General features: G+C 41.4%; 1 pseudogene; it reads right to left on the minus strand.

Annotated features, from left to right (window-relative positions):
- Positions 1–11,581: 11,581 nt before the first annotated feature.
- LOC118938747 lies at positions 11,582–19,120 on the minus strand (annotated as a pseudogene).
- Between the last annotated feature and the right edge of the window lie 1,132 nt (positions 19,121–20,252).

Raw genomic sequence — 20,252 nt, forward strand, 5'->3', positions numbered from 1 at the left:
GAGCTTTGTATGAGTCTCTGTGTGTGGAATAAAGGTGGTCTAGAGTTTTTTCCCCTTCTGGTTTCACATGACCTACTGGTTGAAATGAGGTAAAACGGATTTAAGTTCGCCTGCATTAAAGTCCCCGGCCAGCAGGAGCACTGCTTCTGAATGAGCATTTTCATGTTTTCTTATGGCCGTATACAGCTCGTTGAGTGTGGTCTTAGTGCCAGCATCGGTTTGTGGTGGTAAATAAGCGGCTTCGAAAAATATAGATGAAAACTCTTGGTAGATAGTGTGGTCTACACATCGCGCACCAGCTGTTATTGACAAATAGACACACACCGCCACCCCTCGTCTTACCGGACATAGCTGTTCTGTCCTGCCAATGTACGGAAAACCCGGCCAACTGTATGTTATCCATGTAGTCGTTCAGCCATGACTCAGTAAAACATAAGATAATACAGTTTTTAATGTCCTGTTGGTAGGATAGTCTCTAACGGAGCTCATCCAGTTTATTCTCCTGTGATTGCACTTTGACTAATAGAATGGATGGTAGAGGCGGGTTACCCACTCGCCGACAAATTCTCCCAAGGCACACTGATCTCTGCCTCCAGTATTTCCTTATTTTCTTCATGCGAATGACAGAATTTGGGCATTGTCTGGGAGCAACATTATATCCTTCACGTCAGATTCATTAAAGAAAATATCTTTGTTGAGTTCGAGGTGAGTAATCGCTTTTCTGACATAAGAGACGGTATCTGCATTATGTACAAATAAGTTAGAAACAATGTGAAATAACACACAAAATAGTGCAATTGGTTAGGAGCCTATTCTTTCTATATATTTGTTATATTTGTCATATTTATTTGGTTTGTGATTCAGTGCTCTTTTTCCATCCACACTGCTCTGGCCCACATCCTCTGACATTAGAACCTGGGAAAATATACATTATTAGACAATATAATATAAGCCATAATTGCAAACCAATCTATTCCAATAGATCTGATCTTACTTGGCAAAACTGTGCAAAATAAGGATCACTATGTATTGCCTGTGATAGGGTTTGAGTATGGTGAATAACATCACAGACATGTTTCCATCTTCTATAATTTCTTTGACAATTGCATAGTTGTCCTGGAGGAGGAAGCAACAATCCTGCATGTTATTCTTGACGTATGGTTGAATGTTCTTGGCAGTGTGTTTCACTTGGTCTGATTCAGACAAACGCCTTGTCACTTGTACCAATGGATTATGTGGGCTTTTGATGGCAATTAAGGTCATTGATTTGTTGTGAAATGCAATGTCATCTGCCAAGTGAGTGACACCATGTACATTGTACACCGTAAATGTATCACCATAGATACTCTTGCTCATCTCAACAAAGTGCACCAGCAGCTGTTTGGCATCATCAAGGTAATACCTCCTCCTGTCATCATCTGAATTTAGCAAACTTGACATGGCTACACTAATGGACATAAAGTGGTGATAGAACTTTTTGGAAACAACATCCTTCAATACTGTGGGACCCATGTAGAACAAAAACTGACTGTACTCAGTGGCATTCCATCGGTCAAGTTCTGCTAGTGACCGAGATTGTCGGGCAAATTATTTTGCCAATAAGCTTCGAAAGGAGATCAGAGCCTCTGACAAATGGTTTTTCTGAGAGGAAGACAGTCTGCATGAAAATGGTGGTATATGTAGCCTAGTGGTTAGAGCGTTGGGCCAGTAACTGAAAGGTTGCTGGTCATTCTGCCCCTGAACAAGGCATTTGACCCACTGTTCCTAGGCTGTCATTGTAAATAAGAATTTGTTCTTAACTGACTTGCCTAGTTAAATATAGGTTAAAAAAAAGTTTACATTCTCCTCATGAGACTCAAGCACACCATATGCATATAATCCAATGGAAAGACTGAAATACAAGAAACTCCAGCGTCTTTCAATGGAGATGTACTGTAGCTACCTGATGGCTAGCCATGTAGCCCAAGTTATTGAATTCACCATCATTTCTCTCTGGATGTGTCCCTTCAGAGTGCAACACCACCCTTCTTTTCCAAGAGCCTTTAATCTGACATCTTTCTCTTGAAAAATATCCACTATGGGATTTGATGCATTTTAGCATGGCTCACACTGGTGCATCACAAAGAAAAGCTTTGACTGTGAAATGGTAATGACTATTTGTCAGATTGATACCGTGAACGAGGAGCACCTTCAACTCCAATAGGACATGCCTCAGATAATCATCCACAGGCACTAGCTTCTTCAGTGAACAAGGCAAAAACAAATGGATGGAAATCATTTAGGCTGCTTAAAATAGGCAAAAGTTGGCAGCTAGATGATTTGAAGAGAGGAACACTATCAACGTTGATTTTCAAATCTATTGAAACCTTAATGAAATCTGGATGCTCAACCAGTCTTCACTATATGATGCTCAACACCAAAATATGCAGTTACCCTCACATTTCATAATAGTATTGTATTCTATGGGTGTATGCATAAGTGTATGTGCATCTTTTGGAACATTGAGCACCTCTTTGAGAATTACCTATAAACTACTTACTGCACCCCTGATGAGGTTGTTTGCATGAGCCCAACATGCCAGCTTCACACATATACCACCCTTTGTTGCAGTTTGAGAAGATCTCAATCTCATCGCTAGCACAGTGGATCTGGGCCGATTCCGGCTGAGAGTCGGGGCACTCGGCTGAGAGTCAGACTCAGTCGACATTATGTGGCCCGAGTCTGGGCCACCTTAGGCAGTATTACTTATAGCTAGGATGCGGGGATTATGCTAGACCGATTCCGGTTTGAGTTATCTGGCCCAAATGTATTACATTGGGACTACTCTCTGGCAGATGATTACACGGGCTGCTTTATATAAATATTAATAATTTAATTATTTATTTTCCAATATTTTCTCATTGTTTCTGTGATCAAAAAATACAATTAACATTTAAATTACATTCTTTAGAGTCCTGTTTAAGTTATTTTTTTGTATTTTTATACTTTGTGCAAGGCAATTGATAAGCATTAAAAACTTTGTGGATGGAGCCTCCCGAGTGGAGCAGCGGTCTAAGACACTGCAACACAGTTTCAAACTGTGTTGCTACAGATGCTGGTTTGAGACCGGTGCCGGCCGCTACAGGAAGACCCGTGAGGCGATGCACAATTGGCACAGCGTCGTCCAAGTTAGGGGAGGGTTTGGCCAGCTGGGATGTAGTGACTCCTGTGGCGGGCCAGGCGCATGCGTGCTGCCACGGTCACCAGGTGTACGGTGTGTCCTCCGACAATGTTTTTTGGGGGGTGGGTATAATTTGTATGCATTAAATGTAATATATTAATATTTAACATTACTAAATTGGGCAATTTTGCAAACATTTAAGAAATTTGCATCGGGTCGCTTCTGGGGGGATTCTGGTAAGATGCCAACAAAGTCGGCTGAATTCCGGTAGACAGAAACGGCCCGATGTACTTGGGCTGATTCTGGACAGTCATTTATTTAGATTCCGGGCTGAGTCCGACAACCGATTCCGGCCCGATTCAATCATCCCCCCCCCCCCCCCCCCCTTCATGGAAGAGGGCCGCTTCTGGGCCGATTAAACATACCATTTTACTATCAACATTGAAAAAATATCAAATAAAATGTCAGATCAAAAATGAAATTCAACAATTTCAACCATCCAAAATGTAATATAGGGTGAAAAACAGACGTTGATTAAACAGTGAGAACATATAGAAAATGTAAATGTGACATGGATCTGATGTTGTATTTTCAACACATTTACAACACCACGGAACATGAATTGTGTTGCAATTTCCATGTAGATTCTACGTGAGATGTTTCACCATTCTACATCGAATTTAAAGCAATTTCAACATATACAGTACCACACACCTACTGGACACACCTACTCATTCTAGGGTTTTTCTTGATTTGTACTATTTTCTACATTGTAGAATAATAGTGAAGAGATCACAACTATGAAATAACACATATGGATTAATGTAGTAACCAAAAAAGTATTACATCAAAATATATTTTAGATTTGAGATTCTTCAAAGTAGCCACCTTTTGACTTGATGACAGCTTTGCACACTCTTGGCATTCTCTCAACCGGCTTCATGAGGTAGTCACCTGGAATGAATTTCAATTAACAGGTGTGCCTTGTTAAAAGTTAATTAGTGGAATTTCTTTCCTTCTTAATGCATTTGAGCCAATCAGTTGCGTTGTGACAAGGTAGGGGTGGTATACAGAAGAAAGCCCTATTTGGAAAAAGACAAAGTCCATACTATGGTAAGAACAGCTCAAACAAGCACAAGAGAAACGACAGTCCATCATAGCTTTAAGACATGAAGGTCAGTCAAAGCAGAACTTTGAAAGTTTCTTCCAGTGCACACACAAAACCATCAACGATGAGTGGCTCTCATGACGACCACCACAGGGAAAGAAGACCCAGAGTTACCTCTGCTGCAGAGGATAAGTTTATTAGAGTTACCAGCCTCAGAAACTGCAGCCCTAATAAATGCTTCACAGAGTTCAAGTAAGACACATCTCACCATCAACTGTTCAGAAGAGACTATGTGAATCAGGCATTCATGGTCGAATTGCTGCAAAGAAACCACTACTAAAGGATACCAATAAGAAGAAAAGTCTTGCTTGGTTCAAGAAACACGAGCAATGGACATTAGACCGGTGGAAATCTGTCTGTCCAAATTTATATTTTTGGTTCCAACTGCTGTGTTTTTGTGAGACGCACAGTAGGTGAACGGAAGATCTCCGCATGTGTAGTTCCCACAGTGAAGCATGGAAGAGGGTGTGTGATGGTGCTTTGCTGGTGACACTGTCAGTGATTTATTTACAATTTAAGGCACACTTAACCAGCATGGCTACCACAACATTCTGCAGCGATACGCCATCCCATCTGGTTTGGGCTTAGTGGGACTATAATTTGTTTTTCAACAGGAAAATGACCCAACACACCTCAAGGCTGTGTAAGGGCTATTGGACCAAGAAGGATAGTGATGGAGTGCTGCATCAGATGACCTGGCTTCCACAATCACCCAACCTCAACCAAATTGAGATGGTTTGGGATGAGTTGGACCACAGAGTGAACGAAAAGCAGCTAACAAGTGCTCAGCATGTTTGTGAACTCCTTCAAGATTGTTGGAAAAGCATTCCAGGTGAAGCTGGTTGAGAGAATACCAAGAGTGTGTAAAGCTGTCATCAAGGCAAAGGGTGGCTACTTTGAAGAATCTCAAATATAAAATATAATTTAAATGTTTGCAACGCTGGTTGAAATTATATGAAAACAGTACAAACAATCTGTTCCAAACATAGATTCAACGTCACAATACTTTGACAAATTACGTTGAAACGATGTTGATTTAACCAGTTTGTGCCAAGTGGGAAGAATGTCAACTAAATCAATGGTTAGGTATAAAAATGTATATCAGACCATATTTCACCAGAACATAATTGGCATTTTTAAAATCTGAATTCATATTGAATTACTGGAGTAAATCAGTTGTTTTGAATAGTTGTTGTGAGCCATAACCAATCTCCAGACCAGACCGTAGAGACAGACTGACAGCATTCAAAACAACTTCCACTTCATGATAAGCAAGTGTGCTGGTAATCTCCAAGTCTCTTTGAAGGCCAGTGTAATAGGCCGCAGACTAGTTCATAACAAAGTCCAGCTCTCTTTTATGGGTCCGACGTTAGGGCTGATGTAAACACATCTTTACTCTCTACATATTGTCCAGCACGTTAGCCTGCTGCTGCAACTTGGGAGTTTAATTTCCAAATCAAATACTTCGGTCTTTCAGCAGTTGCCTCTAAATCGTTCAATTATTGATCATCATTGTCGAGCATGTGAATAGATGTCCATTACCATAAGACTACACGTGTTTCTTTAATAAGGTGCACCTGAATCAAGACAATAGTGTCACTCATTTTATATGGATTTGTTCAAGCCTAAACGCAACCAACCAATCTACATGCGATTCTCAAAACCAACCCTGGATGTGATGTGAGAATGGCTATTCTTCTCACCACACACTGGTAGCTCATCCATAATGGTTGTTGTATCAGATCAATATTTATTATCCTAAGCAGTGATCCCTGACCACTTCTACATTGATCACCTGTTGGTAATCATATTAAGTTTTACATGGTTAATACCCATCATCTATCAGCGTTAGGTCACACATTGTATTTCAATTCATGTTTGTCTACTTAAGGGTAATTGCATTCCTGCGTCTGTGAATGAAGCTCTGTCCCCCTGCATTGACTGTGGAGCAACTCAAGGTTGTGTGTCAGTATGTGACGGATTCAAGTGAAATTAACCTATTTAAATGGTGCATACACTACATTCAAGGTTTTATCTATTCTAAAAGGATCAAAATGGTTTTAGGAAACATACAATGCCTTCAGAAAGTATTTATACGCCTTGACTTATTCCACATTTTGTTTCTTACACCCAGAATTCAAAATTGATTAAATAGATGTTTTCTCTCACACATGTACACAAAATACCCTATAATGACAAAGTGAAAATGTATACACTACTGTTCAAAAGTTTGGGGTCACTTAGAAATGTCAGTGTTTTTGAAAGAAAAGGACCTTTTTGGTCCATTAAAATACATCAAATTAATCAGAAATACAGTGTAGACATTGTTAATGTTGTAAATGACTATTGTAGCTGGAAACAGCAGATTTTTTATGAAATCGCTACATAGGCATACAGAGGCTCATTATCAGCAACCATCACTCCTGTGTTCCAATGGCACGTTGTGTGTTAGCTAATCCAAGTTTATCATCTTGAAAAGGCTAATTGATCATTAGAAAACCATTTTGCAATTATGTTAGCACAGCTGAAATCTGTTGTTTTGATTAAAGAAGCAATAAAGCTGGTCTTTAGACTAGTTGAGTATCTGGAGTATCAGTATTTGTGGGTTCGATTACAGGATGCTGACCTAGGCAGAGTTCCTCTGTCCAGTGTCTGTGTAGTTTTGCCCATCTTAATCTTTTATTTTATTTGGCCAGTCTGAGATATGGATTTTCCTTTGCAACTCTGTCTAGAAGGCCAGCTTCCCAGGGTCGCCTCTTCACTGTTGATGTTGAAACTGGTGTTTTTCTGGTACTATTTAATGAAGCTGCCAGTTGAGGACATGTGAAGCGTCGGTTTCTCAAACTAGACACTCAAATGTACTTGTCTTCTTGCTCAGCTGTGCATTGGGGCATCCCACCCTTTCTATTCTGGTTAGAGCCAGTTTGTGCTGTTCTGTGATGGGGGTAGTACACAGCGTTGTACGAGATCTTCAGTTTCTTGGCAATTTCTCGTATGGAATAGCCTTCATTTCTCAGAACAAGAATAAACTGAACAGTTTCAGAAGAAAGTTCTTTGTTTCTGGCCATTTTGAGCCTGTAATCAAACCCACAAATACTGATACTCCAGATACTTAACTAGTCTAAAGACCAGTTTTTATTGCTTCTTTAAATCAAAACAACAGTTTTCAGCTGTGCTAACAATTGCAAAAGGGTTTTCTAATGATCAATTGGCCTTTCAAAATGATAAACCTGGATTAGCTAACACAATGTGCCATTGGAACACAGGAGTGATGTTTGCTGATAATGGGCCTCTGTACTCCTATGTAGATATTCCATTACTCAGTGATGTGTTGGATTTGACCCTAACATAATGCTTTGTATTCAGGGCATAAAGTGTATTTCTTGCCACATTTCTTGCATCTTTACTTTAGTGCCTTATTGAAAACATGATGCATGTTTTGGAATATTTGTAATTCTGTACAGGCTTCCTTCTCTTTACTTTGTCATTTTAGTTTAGTATTGTCGAGTAACTAAATTGTTGTTGATCCATCCTCTGCAGTTCTATCACAGCCATTAAACTATGTTTGGCCTCATGGTGAAAAAGTTTACAGAACTTACAAACAGGAGCTGAAATAGAGTTCAAATCACAGATCCAAAGTTTGCGAGCACAAAACGCAATTCTGCTTTGGCGTGAGCAATTAAAATATCAGCTTCAATCAGCCCATGGATCCATCTCCAACTGGCCTGACCTTGCTTTCAAAAGGCAAAAAACAAGGCAGTGGAATTTTCCAGCCCAGCTGGCAATGAAGCCTGTCTGCTGGAGCTGAATACATTGGTGCTCCCCAAGGATCCACCTCAGTATCCACTTCTGCTGCACATTGACAAGAATATATTCCCAAAAAATTGAGCGAGTGAGGCTTATTTGAATTGTATACATATTTATAACAGATTTTGTTGTATAACAGATTTCTTCAAAAAAGTATCTATACATAGTGTTTCAATAAACATAACATATCTTCGTGCAAAGCATGAAACTGAAGAGTTTTACAGTACAGCGCTGCATGTTCACCAAGACCTTCCGTTAATATGTTGGCCCTAATGATCAACAAATCCAAGTGCTTCCATTTTTAAATATATGTTTTATTTAATCTTTAACTAGGCAAGTCAGTTAAAAGCAAATTCTTATTTAGAATGACGGCCTACCCCGGCCAAACCTGGACGCCGCTGGGCCAATTGTGTGCCGCCCTATGGGATTCCCAATCACGGCCGAATGTGATGCAGCATACTCTGTAATCCATCTCTTTTCCCTAGCTGAAGGAACAGGCTACAGAATGCATTTCATCATTGCAGTTGGTTCCCTTTCAAATACTTGTTTTGATGTACCACATGTGGGATTCGCTAGCATCACCTATTATGCTTGGGTGGCATCCATATCGTCATACCGACCTTGTGCCATACCGGGATATTCTGCAATACTGGCACTGAACACAAGGGGTGGTGTTTTCAAACCCCACTGATACTCTAATCTGAAGGATAGCAATGGCAACAAATACATGGAAAATCCCATAGAGAAAGCTAATTAAATGAGACTAGTTTCAGGAAACTAAGCATATGACACACGTCACTACTTCTCAGGAGAAGCATTTGAATGTAAACATTCATTTTTTAAATCAAAATGCGTGTCAGAAATGCCTTCTGGAACACGTGAACTTTCATGTGCCTTAATAACAAACTTGTACTCCCGAATCCACAAAGCTTCAGCTTTTCCTCATCCTGCTTCTACTGCGATTGATTCACGCAACCAGACCACTGCATCCCCATCTTACGAGCGGCTGAGGATAAATCTTCGCTTTTAAACAACTCTCCTCAATAGAGCAGGGCCAAGACATAGCAGTAATATCCTACTGCCCAGGATTAGGAATACTGTATTAGGAACAATGCGCTGCTTTTCCTTTGGCTACCTTGCCTGACATCTTACATCATGCCACCGGCTGCTCTGTACCCAGAGAGCCCACTTCCCGCATCTATCCGGACTGACTTGCTGGAGCCTGGTAGAAGCTACAACCCTGTGAGGGCCCTGAGAGAGCCCATTCCCAAAACAGTGACCTGGAGAGCTGACACACCCTTGACTTTTTTTTAATTTAACCTTTATTTAACTAGGCAAGTCAGTTAAGAACAAATGTATGTTGCCTATCCTCCGTTTTCAGTCTACATGGAGCAAAGAAACAGGACCTCCCCGTCATCGTCGAGCCCCTCGATGGCCAGTGACTTTCGGTCAGCCGGTACACGCTGCTCAAGACCAGTCCAGGCTGCTATCATCATGCAGGATTTGTACCCTAGCAAACAAAGCAATTATATACCCTCACCTGGATGCTATAGCAGACCTGTGACTCCTGGAAAAGAGTGCCAGCCCCCTTAGGCACACTCTCTGTTTTACAGTTGATGCATTTTCTTGGAAGAATGATATGACTAAACAGATCGTTCCTTCCTACACTCGGTTTTCCATCCTCCTATACTGTAAAAATGCAATACTTTTTTGGACGGAGAGGTTTCGTCATTGTTAAGGTCCTCTAGCCGCTTTCTCAGCCTGCGAGGGCCCCGACAGGAACACAGTTTATCCAAACTTATGTCGCTTACGCCCAGCCTCTAAGTCTATAACTCGTCCTGGGACGTGTCTATTGTGCTGAAGATTCTTTCACTTTCTTTTACTACTGCCCTTGGCGTACCTAAAGCGAGTCTGTGGACTGCTCTTTACCAGCCACTGTTCGAGCCCGCAGTCTTTCAGGTTAATGTACCTAACCGCATCCATTGGCACGGGTTGACATTTTCTCTTTGTCACACCTTGGAGCCTATGGCTTTTTGCCTGTCGCCTTCCCCAATAGGGTGTCCCCATCATTGTCCAGTATGTGTGTTGCGCATCTACTTGGATGGAATGAGAGCTCAGGCAAAGTTATGATGCTCTTCATTCATTGGGAAACCAATGGACCCTTCTATCTTAGACGCTATCCTGCCGGATCATAAGGACTATTATATTTATTCATAATGGCGTGGGTGACAGGCTTCGGAGGGGCCTGAAAGGTCCCTCTCCTATAGAGGAGTGTACCTCTTGGGTACAGTTTTTGGGGCATATCACATTAAACTTAGATTTTCTGAGTCACAAATTGGGCTTCCCCTCAGTTATGAGGTTTTTCCCGACGGGTTGTTTATGCACCTTCTTGGTGCGTACTCCCTCCGTTTCGGAGCCTCTGAGGGTTGCTGATGTTGTGACTACCCTGGCTTCAGAGACCATGTTTGCGATATGGGAGTCGGCCATTTCTCACGTGATACAGATGTATCACCGTATTTCCCTGTGAGGAAGAGCGCAAGGAAGAGAAGCATGCTTGATAACCAGAGTGGCTCCTTATCCTTTATTTAAAAGGGGGAGATCAAGCTGATCCTAACTGTTAAAGGCCTATTTCTATTTTGCCTTGTTTATCAAAAGTGTTGTAAAATCTTGTCAATAATCAAATGACTGGCTTTCTTAATGTCTATAGTATTCTCTTTGGGTATGCAATCTGGTTTCCGCTCAGGTTATGGATGTGTCACTGCAACCTTAAAGCTCCTCAATGATGTCACCATTGCACTTGATTCTAAGCAATGTTGTGCTGCTATTATAGTGACCTGGCCAAAGCTTTCGATACGGTAGACCATTCCATTCTTGTGGACCAGCTAAGAAGTATTGGTCTCTGAGGAGTCTTTGGGCTGGTTTGCTAACTACCGCTCTCAAAGAGCGCAGTGTATGAAGTCAGAAAATCTGCTGTCTCAGCCACTGCCTGTCACCAAGAGAGTACCCCAAGGCTCGATCCTAGGCCCCACACTCCTCTCAACTTACATCAACAACATAGCTGAGGCAGTAGGAAGCTCTCACATCCATTTATATACAGATGATAGTCTTATACTCAGCTGGCCCCTCCAGATGTTTTGTTAAATGCTCTACAACAAAGCTTTCTTGGTGTCCAACAATCTTTCTCTACCCTTAACCTTGTTCTGAACACCTCCAAAACAAAAGTAATGTGGTTTGGTAAGAAAAATGCCCCTCTCTCCACTGGTGTGATTACTACCTCTGAGGGTTTAGAGCTTGAGGTAGTAACCTCATACAAGTACTTGGGAGTATGGCTAGGCGGTGCACTGTCCTTCTCTCAGCACATATCAAAGCTTCAGGCTAAAGTTAAATCTAGACTAGGCTTCCTCTTTCGTAATCGCTCCTCTTTCACCCCAGCTGCCAAACAAACTGTGATTCAGATGACCATCCTATCCATGCTATATTACGGAGACGTAATTTATAGATCGGCAGGTAAGGGTGCTCTCAAGCGGCTAGATGTTCTTTACCATTCGGCCATCAGATTTGCCACCAAGGCTCCTTATAGGACATCACAGCACTCTATACTCCACTGTAAACTGGTCAGCTCTGTATACCCGTCGCAAGACCCACTGGTTGATGCTTATTTATAAAATGCTCTTAGGCCTCACTCCCCCCTATCTGAGATCTACTGCAGCCTTCATCCTCCACATACAACACCCATTCTGCCAGTCACATTCTGTTAAAGGTCCCCAAAGCACGCACATCCCTGGGTCGCTCCTCTTTTCAGTTTGCTGCAGCTAGTGACTGGAACGAGCTGCAACAAAACACTCAAACTGGACAGTTTTATCTCAATCTCTACATTCAAAGACTCATTCATGGACACGCTTACTGACAGTTGTGGCTGCTTTGTATGATGTATTGTTGTTCTTAACTGACTTGCCTAGTTAAATAAAGGCTAAATACAATTTTAAAAATGAGATGAAGGGCTCACCTTATTTGCCACTCTACTTGTCTGTCGGTCTCCAACAGATGCTTCCGATAGGTTATTTCGAGAGAATAGTTGATCCTAGCGAATCCCACGTGATACATCTCACTCATTATCAGAAATTCGGGGTTACGTAACTGTACAAAATCTTTATGCTTGCAAAACTAACCCTACTGGTCTCATCTGTGATTCAATCAAACTTAGCACACTAACTCCCACAGACCCCTTTTCACTTTTTATCTTAGGCACACGCTAAGACAATGTGTGTGCCTAAAAACCCATGTACTGTAGATACTACAGGTTAACCATAATAGCAGCAACTAATATCTTAACGGTTAACTACAAACAACATTAAGTGCCCTTATTGTAACTGTGGGACATTCAATATATTCATTAAATGTTGAGTCCATTCTGAATATAGCAACAATTCAGATCTTCCTTTCTAAATAGTTAATTATCGAAACAAGGCATTATCATGACATCCCTTTAGATTTAATCTCTGCAGTGACGTAGAGGTGGTGTTTGAGGTAAGGGTGTTCAGCTGATGATGGTCCTGGCCCAGCTTGCAGAGTACAGGTTGTGGTCCTGGCCTGGGTCTCTCTCCATGAGGTACAGTTCCACAGCGTGGACCACCAGGTCAGTCTGGAAGCTAGCAGGGTCGAAACCCACCCACAGGGTGAAGCGGTAGTCCCAGGAGGGCAGAGTAGCCCATCACCTGGAATTCCTTCAGGTTAGGCAGGTCAGAGTTCTCCTGGGGGGTGTCTGCAGGCCTTGGGATACTGGCTGCAGTACTTGCTGTAGTCTAGGTGCTTGAAGGAGTAGGCCAGGTTGTCTCCCTAGGGTACAGAGCTCCACGTCGAAGGAGTTGTCAGGACAGGGGTGTGGGGGCTTCAGCCCAGCCAGGTAAGACACTGTGGGGAAGACATCTAACAGCTCATTCACATTCCTCCAGTGAGAGTGAGATAGTCACAATCCATCAACAGAACTGGGAATAACAATGTCACATAGTAGAGAACAAACTTCTCTTGCACCATCTGTCCTGTGGGAGAATGATTGTCACAGGAAGGAGTCAGAGGAATATGAAAGTCTCAAATTACTCAATGGCTTCCTTTCCTTCACTGTACCAATGTCTGATAGGAAGAAAAAAAAAGACTGGATAGGTTTCCACCATACTGCTTTCCTCTGTCACGCCTTGCAAGATCAGTGCTAATTATATAATAAAGTAGAAGAGAAGTACACACAAACTAGTTACTAACTATATGAGTGAATACCTTGTGTAAAGTGATGCTGTGCTGGACAAAACACATCTATGTAGGGGAAGATCTCATCCCCTGGCGGACTGCAGTCACACCTGGTATGTAGAACATTAGGGGAAGGCGAGTGGCCACGTCAAAGTTGCTGTATTTGGCCCATTCCCCATGCTACCCAAGTGACCATCCTTTAAGAGAAAGGAATCATATTTGACAAAAATGCCAATGTAATTAAGCAATCGGACAACAAAAAATGTATTATTGGCCATGGTATGCGACATATGTTTTTTTAGTCCATGCCTGTAACAATAACTCATTTTTACATACGATGCTCCTGTAAATCAACCTACAGTTCATGGTCTCAAGACAACATATCAGTCCCTCCAGGATTTCGGGCAGGGATTTTTTGTGATATTTGTAGGCAAAAATTCTGACATTTTGCACGGTAATATGCAATGATTTTGTCCAATTTGTTGTAGAAATGCGCTGACGAGGGAAAACATTTGTTGACGTGTGGCTTGATTGAACCATATTATGTGGTAAATTAGAGGTGATTGGTTGAAATTGCATGCCCTCTTTATAAACTGTGGGGATGGGTCAGTTTTATGCGATGATTTGACTTTTTTTTAATGCAGAAGTGCAGTGATTGTTCAAATTTGCAAGCCCTCGCATAATATGGAGGGAATTGTTGATTTTTCAAAAAAAAACTTGATCACGGAATCCTGGAGGGACTGATATATGCTATGAATGAAGCCAAGCTGGTGAAGTAAATCTTTGTCAACTCAGGAAGGTGAAGGCAGAATTTTGATGTTCTCACACCCCCATCTAGTGGCTAAAGAGTACCTCAAGTCATTAACATTAACAAACCATTACAGACACTAGGGGTTCGTTCAGTTTGATTAAACATTTGGTACATTGCGTGAGGGTTTGTACTGATTGACATGTTTCCCCACGTTCTTTACCAAATGTTGAGGTACGTTTGCTCCGTTTGGTGTGTGTGGTGGGGTGTGGCTTGGAGCAATGAGGGACGTATTTAAAGGGCAGCAGTGTATTTTGAATCGTCATACCAACCCACAACTCAACTCCTCCCTGTTTTTCAACTTGTCATTCAGAACAGCAACGTTTCTATTTAACTGAACACTGCACACCATTTTTTCATACTGAACCCAGCCCAGTTTAGGACTGGGCTATATGGCCAAATTACTTAACCATGGTCTGAAGTAAAGACCACATCATTGTCTTTAGCCAGGCCCAGATACATCCAGAGTATTTGGCAACATGCCCACTTGGGAGTCCAGGTACATCACAGAGACATAATAGTGTTGTCGAATCTAGAGCTGAGTCACAAACATTGTCTGATGAAGGTCTCTGACCGAAACACAGATTTTTAACTCTGGATTTATAATAAACAACATATATTCTATAATGAGAGTGTCTTGACATAACTTCTGATGCTGAATCACTAACACAAATGTTAATAGTATGTGGTATGAAACCAAAAACGGTTCTTCAAAGGGTTCTCCTTTGGGGACAGCCAAAGAACCCTTTTAGGTTCTAGATAGATAGCACAAGAGTGTACATGTATAATCAACCTGGAATTCCTTTGGTATTGGTTCATATGGGAAGCTGACATTCAGAGCTTGAACATCTTCCTAATGTCAGTCCAGGGATTGTAGGTCATGCTGGGGAGGCCTTTAGGAACATCAGGGTCTGAAGCCAGGGTCATCTTATCCAGGGGGTAGAGCTTCAAGAAATCCTAATACACAAAGTTTGTTAGGCAATTGGCAAAGCCTTTCATCAGTTAACAAATCATACCATCTACATTAGGGCTCTCCAACCCTGTTTCTGGAGAGATACCCTCCTGTAGGTTCACCCCAACCCCAGATGTAACTAACCTGATTCAGCTTATCATCAGCCATTTATTAGAATCAGGTGCGCTTGAATAGTGTTGGAGCAAAAACCTACAGGACGGTAGCTCTGCAGGGACAGGGTTGGAGAGCCTGATCATTCTATTGGGTGAATCATACTTGCTCATTAATGCCATCTGATTGCACAGTTAAAAAGTCAATGTCTGAAAATAAGGGCAGCTGCAGGTGCGGTACCTGTGGGAATCTGAAGGGAATGTGAGGTTTGTGGAATCCAACAGGCAGAAATAAGTGCTTGTCAGAATCCCTTGTGGACTTGAGCAGTCTGACAGCCTCTGTGCTCTCCATGTCTGGTAGTGTCCCCAGAGGGGGTTCTGACACATTCACCGAACACAGCAGGTTGACATGCAGTTGGCCATCAATGCCCTTGCAAACCTAAAAAAAAAAAAACATTTTCTTTAGCTAAACAACATTTTACATGTATGAATGTGAAAATGCACAAAAAAAAAACATCTTACGATAAGCAGTTTGAGTATTACACAGAGAGATGGCTCAAAACAGCCAGGCAGAAGCATCTTTAGCCATTATATCTTAAAGATGGAATCCGCAGTAGGAAGAAACAGCGCCACTGTCCACCCTACCAATGTTGTTTTTGTTGAAAAAGTGGTAAGAAGCCTTGCGCAATGTGGTAAATAAAATAAATAAAAAATGCAGTCCATATTCTGCTGTTCTATTGCTGTGCAATGATGTCTGAGGGAAAAAAAAGTGCTTCGCTGTTTTACGGTATCCACTAGGGTTTCCATTTGGAAAATGTGGCACAGGACATTTGACCAGCAGAATATTAATTCAGCAGACATTTGAAAAATGTACCGGACCCAAGGGCGAGTAACCTGATTAGGGCCTCTACCCACAGTGCTAAGAATGACAGAAATCACATTTAGATTTAGGTAATTCATATTAACAGAACATGCAAATGGAAGAAGCAACGATTTGTGGTCCTTGTTAACAAATTCTGATGTGCACTTTGAAGATGTTAGAACTGTCCACATTTACTTTTCCTCAGCTAACAAGAATAACGAACAGCAAAATCACTAGCCCCCATAGTAGAAAAGTTTACCTATACTATTGGTGCGCTTGTCGAGAAAGAAAGCCTATTCCAAACAGACTCTGGGACAGCTGTGTTATGATAGATCCCAAATTCATACAACCAGGCCTAGGCTACATAAACAAAAAAAAGTTAAAAAGAAAAGAGTCTTACGCAACAGATCAGAACATTCATTTAAAAATGTTGATAAACACAAGGCAGTAGGCTTCACGTGAATGTTAGTACCATAATGCAATTATCAGGGCAAAGTGTTGTTAAAAGCACACCGCACATGCCAGCGGTTTCATGTGACAGAGATGATGCAACAACTAGCATGGGTTGCTAATATGACACGGATTGTGCCTTTGGCTACTGGACAATGAAATAAAGTTGATATAAAATAATTGCCTCCACTGATATGGTCTGATTTTGGCTAGGCTTCTTTAAAGCAAGGTAAGATATGCCTCGTAATATGCAGTAAAATGTTCAGGTTTCAAACAATTAAGTATATGTTTTCAAAATGCATACTGCCTCCAGCTCATTGCAAAAGTGGTGCGTGTGATGCGCTGATGAAGCCTGCCTCCTGTTGTCTATGCATTTGCTGTTTGAGATGCTGTAGCAGCAGCTCTTGCTCTGTCTGACAGATATTCCACTCAAAGGCTCTGTATGTGTATGCTGTACTCGTGATGAGACACAAACTAATATACTGTACACATGCGCCAATTTAGTTCCACCAAATTATGCAAATTAACCTATAGACCAGTCAAATGTATTTACATCCACTGGTATTTACATCAATTAATAGGCTTAAAAGCATTTCGCAATAGGCTTTTTCCTCTCCCGGTGAACAATTGACTGGCAGCAATTTTATTTATCAGCTTTTCAACAATACATAAAAAAATATTTTTAAAATACTGTCCAAAACCCGGCTAGTACCAGCTAATGGAAACCCTGGTTTTCTTAGAGAAGTATCTACACAATTAACTACTGTTTGCAATAACTTCTTTGTTGTAATATCGCAAACGGGCGTGGCAGTTTCGCCATTAAGGATTCCAGCTTTAAATGAATGTTTGTATACCGAATTGAATCCATTCACTATACTGAATAGTTCCCATTAAATATACAAACATTCATTTAAGTCATACATGACCAGAGCATCTGTAGACTAGGGAGACACGGCAGCAGTCAAGGCAAACACTGACCTTCCTATTATCATATTTGAAAGATAAACATAAAACAGTGAGAGTAGCACAACACAATGACTCAGGAGGACAAGTATTAACAAGGCAACTGAAACAGCCTCCAGCAATTTGAAAGCTCTCACATGAGATCCTGCACCAAATAAGCAGGGAGATATTTGAAAAAAACTGAAAACAGTGGATATTAAACAAAGTGCAGAAAACCAGAGAATAGTTTAACACATTTTTCAAAGTAGACTGATAAAATTCACCAACCACTAAAAACATTAAGTAGGTCTAGAAAAATGTCTAGGATATTTACCTGGATGAAAGACCTTCCCCACTGGCATAGTGGTGTAGCCCTTTGACTTGAAGCACTGAGGGAGAGTTGTGTAGATCCCTGCATGGACTCTCCAGTGGGAGATAAAGTCATATAACTCGGTTGTGTCAGGTCTACGACTTGTTAGTAAGGGCGTCCGACTTGGTGCACACACTGCTTGCTACAAATTGAATGACAGAAAGAAAGAAAAAAGGTGAAGAAGAAAATAGATTCAATTATACAATTACAATGGATTGCTAACTTAAGTTGGCTTGGGCTACATAATTAAAATCACGCATCTGCTGTAGGCCTACCTGGGCATATATATATATATTTTAAATTGTATTTAATGGTTCTGACCAGGCTTCCTAGCGTCATAGCAATGGTTATCAAGTCACAGAACATAGATGTTGTGGTGGCAGCTGCAAAGTAGTACTTGGGGGTACAACATTTGACTTCAGAAGAGTTACAGGGTGTGTTGAGTGGTAGTGTCCCGTCCTCTCAGGTCGTTGGTGATTGATTTTAATGAGTGTAGGGTTAGTTGGGAGGATATTTAAAAAATAAATTAAAAAAATCCCGTTTCCCCCTTTCTATCGAAAAGTGTAATGGATTTTAAAAAAAATACCCTGCCAACTAAACCTACACTCGTTAAAAAACCCACCACCCATTTGACCCTATCCGATCCTACTCCAGGCAGAGGCCTGGGAGGACAGGACACTACCACTAAATTTCAGTTAGGTGCGGTAATGCAACATATTGGATGCTAACCGCCGTTAAACCTCACCGAAGTAGAAACGTAGTAAGCCGCTGAACACACACCAGACATTGAGCAACATAGCTACATTATAGCTACAACAAAACAACATTGCAACAGTGTGTTACTGAGCAAGAATTAGGCAATACGTTTGTACACTATAATAAGTATTTTTTTAAAAATATCTACTAGGGTTAATGTTGGGTTAGGAAAACTTGTGAAATTACTTACTTCTTGCACCAACTTGACAGAAGAACATGATACAACAACTCAGGACGCAAATACATTTCTGGACAGACAAAGACAACATAAGCTAATGTAGCTTGTGCATGGTCTAGAATGTTATTTCATGGAAATAAACTGGATAAAAACACGCGACAAGTATTCAAGGTGTCTCTCTGTCTAAACATAGCAGCGTGTCTGCTTGAAAAAAAAAAACTGTTCATGATTTTTAAATGGCAGTTGAAAACCAAAAAGGTGCATTACTGCCACCAACTGGACTGGAGTGTAAATCCATTACACTGATACAAAAAGGGGAAAAATAAAATTACCCTGCCAACTAAACCTACACTCATTAAAAAACCCACCACCCCTTTGACCCTATCCGATCCTACTCCAGGCAGAGGCCTGGGAGGACGGGACACTACCACTCAACATACCCTGTAACTCTTCTGAAGTGAAATCTTATATACCCAAGTACTTCTCTGCAGCTGGCACCACAACATGTATTTTCTGTGATTTTACATTTCATTTCTGTTGTACAGTTGATAACCATTGCTATTAATGCTAAGAAGCCAACCTTACTGAAGTGTATATCATTTGTTGGCCTATCCCTCTGTACTAGCACAGATCTACTACTCACATGGATCCTCACCCTTGACCCATCAAGCTCTACTTTCTTCACTGCCTCAGCATACGACACCTTCTGTAGACCATCATCGTACTTCTCTAACACCCTTCTTGAAAATTGACCACGTCTCCCTTTCTACCTAATTTCTGCCATCCTCATCCTCACACCCACATCCCAGCCTTGATCAACCATGAACTCCCAGTCAGTCAGTCAGTCCTACAAATCTCAGCAGTTTTGCAAAATGAAAAAAAAAAAATGTATCTTCTTCCTCTATGGTATTATGGAAGTTCATAAACACATGTTAAAGGTGCATGCTGCCACCTACTGTGTGGGGTGAAAACTGAACTTTAACACAGAAAAAAACGGGGAGAAATAGGGAAAAAAATACAAACCAATATCAATGTAAACCTTTAGTCAGATTGAAATGTCTACTTAGGCTCTGTGGTAAGTTGGTGGTTGAAGATATCCCTCTAGTGGTGTGGGCTGTGCTTTGGCAAAGTGGGTGGGGTTATATCCTTCCTGTTTGGCCCTGTCCGGGGGTGTCCTCGGATGGGGCCACAGTGTCTCCTGACCCCTCCTGTCTCAGCCTCCAGTATTTATGCTGCAGTAGTTTATGTGTCGGGGGGCTAGGGTCAGTTTATTATATCTGGAGTACTTCTCCTGTCCTATTCGGTGTCCTGTGTGAATTTAAGTGTGCTCTCTCTAATTCTCTCTTTCTTTCTCTCTCTCGGAGGACCTGAGCCCTAGGACCATGCCTCAGGGCTACCTGACATGATGACTCCTTGCTGTCCCCAGTCCACCTGGCCGTGCTGCTGCT

The sequence above is a fragment of the Oncorhynchus mykiss genome, chromosome 14, assembly GCF_013265735.2.
Source record: "Oncorhynchus mykiss isolate Arlee chromosome 14, USDA_OmykA_1.1, whole genome shotgun sequence".
In the NCBI taxonomy this organism is placed as follows: Eukaryota; Metazoa; Chordata; class Actinopteri; order Salmoniformes; family Salmonidae; genus Oncorhynchus; species Oncorhynchus mykiss.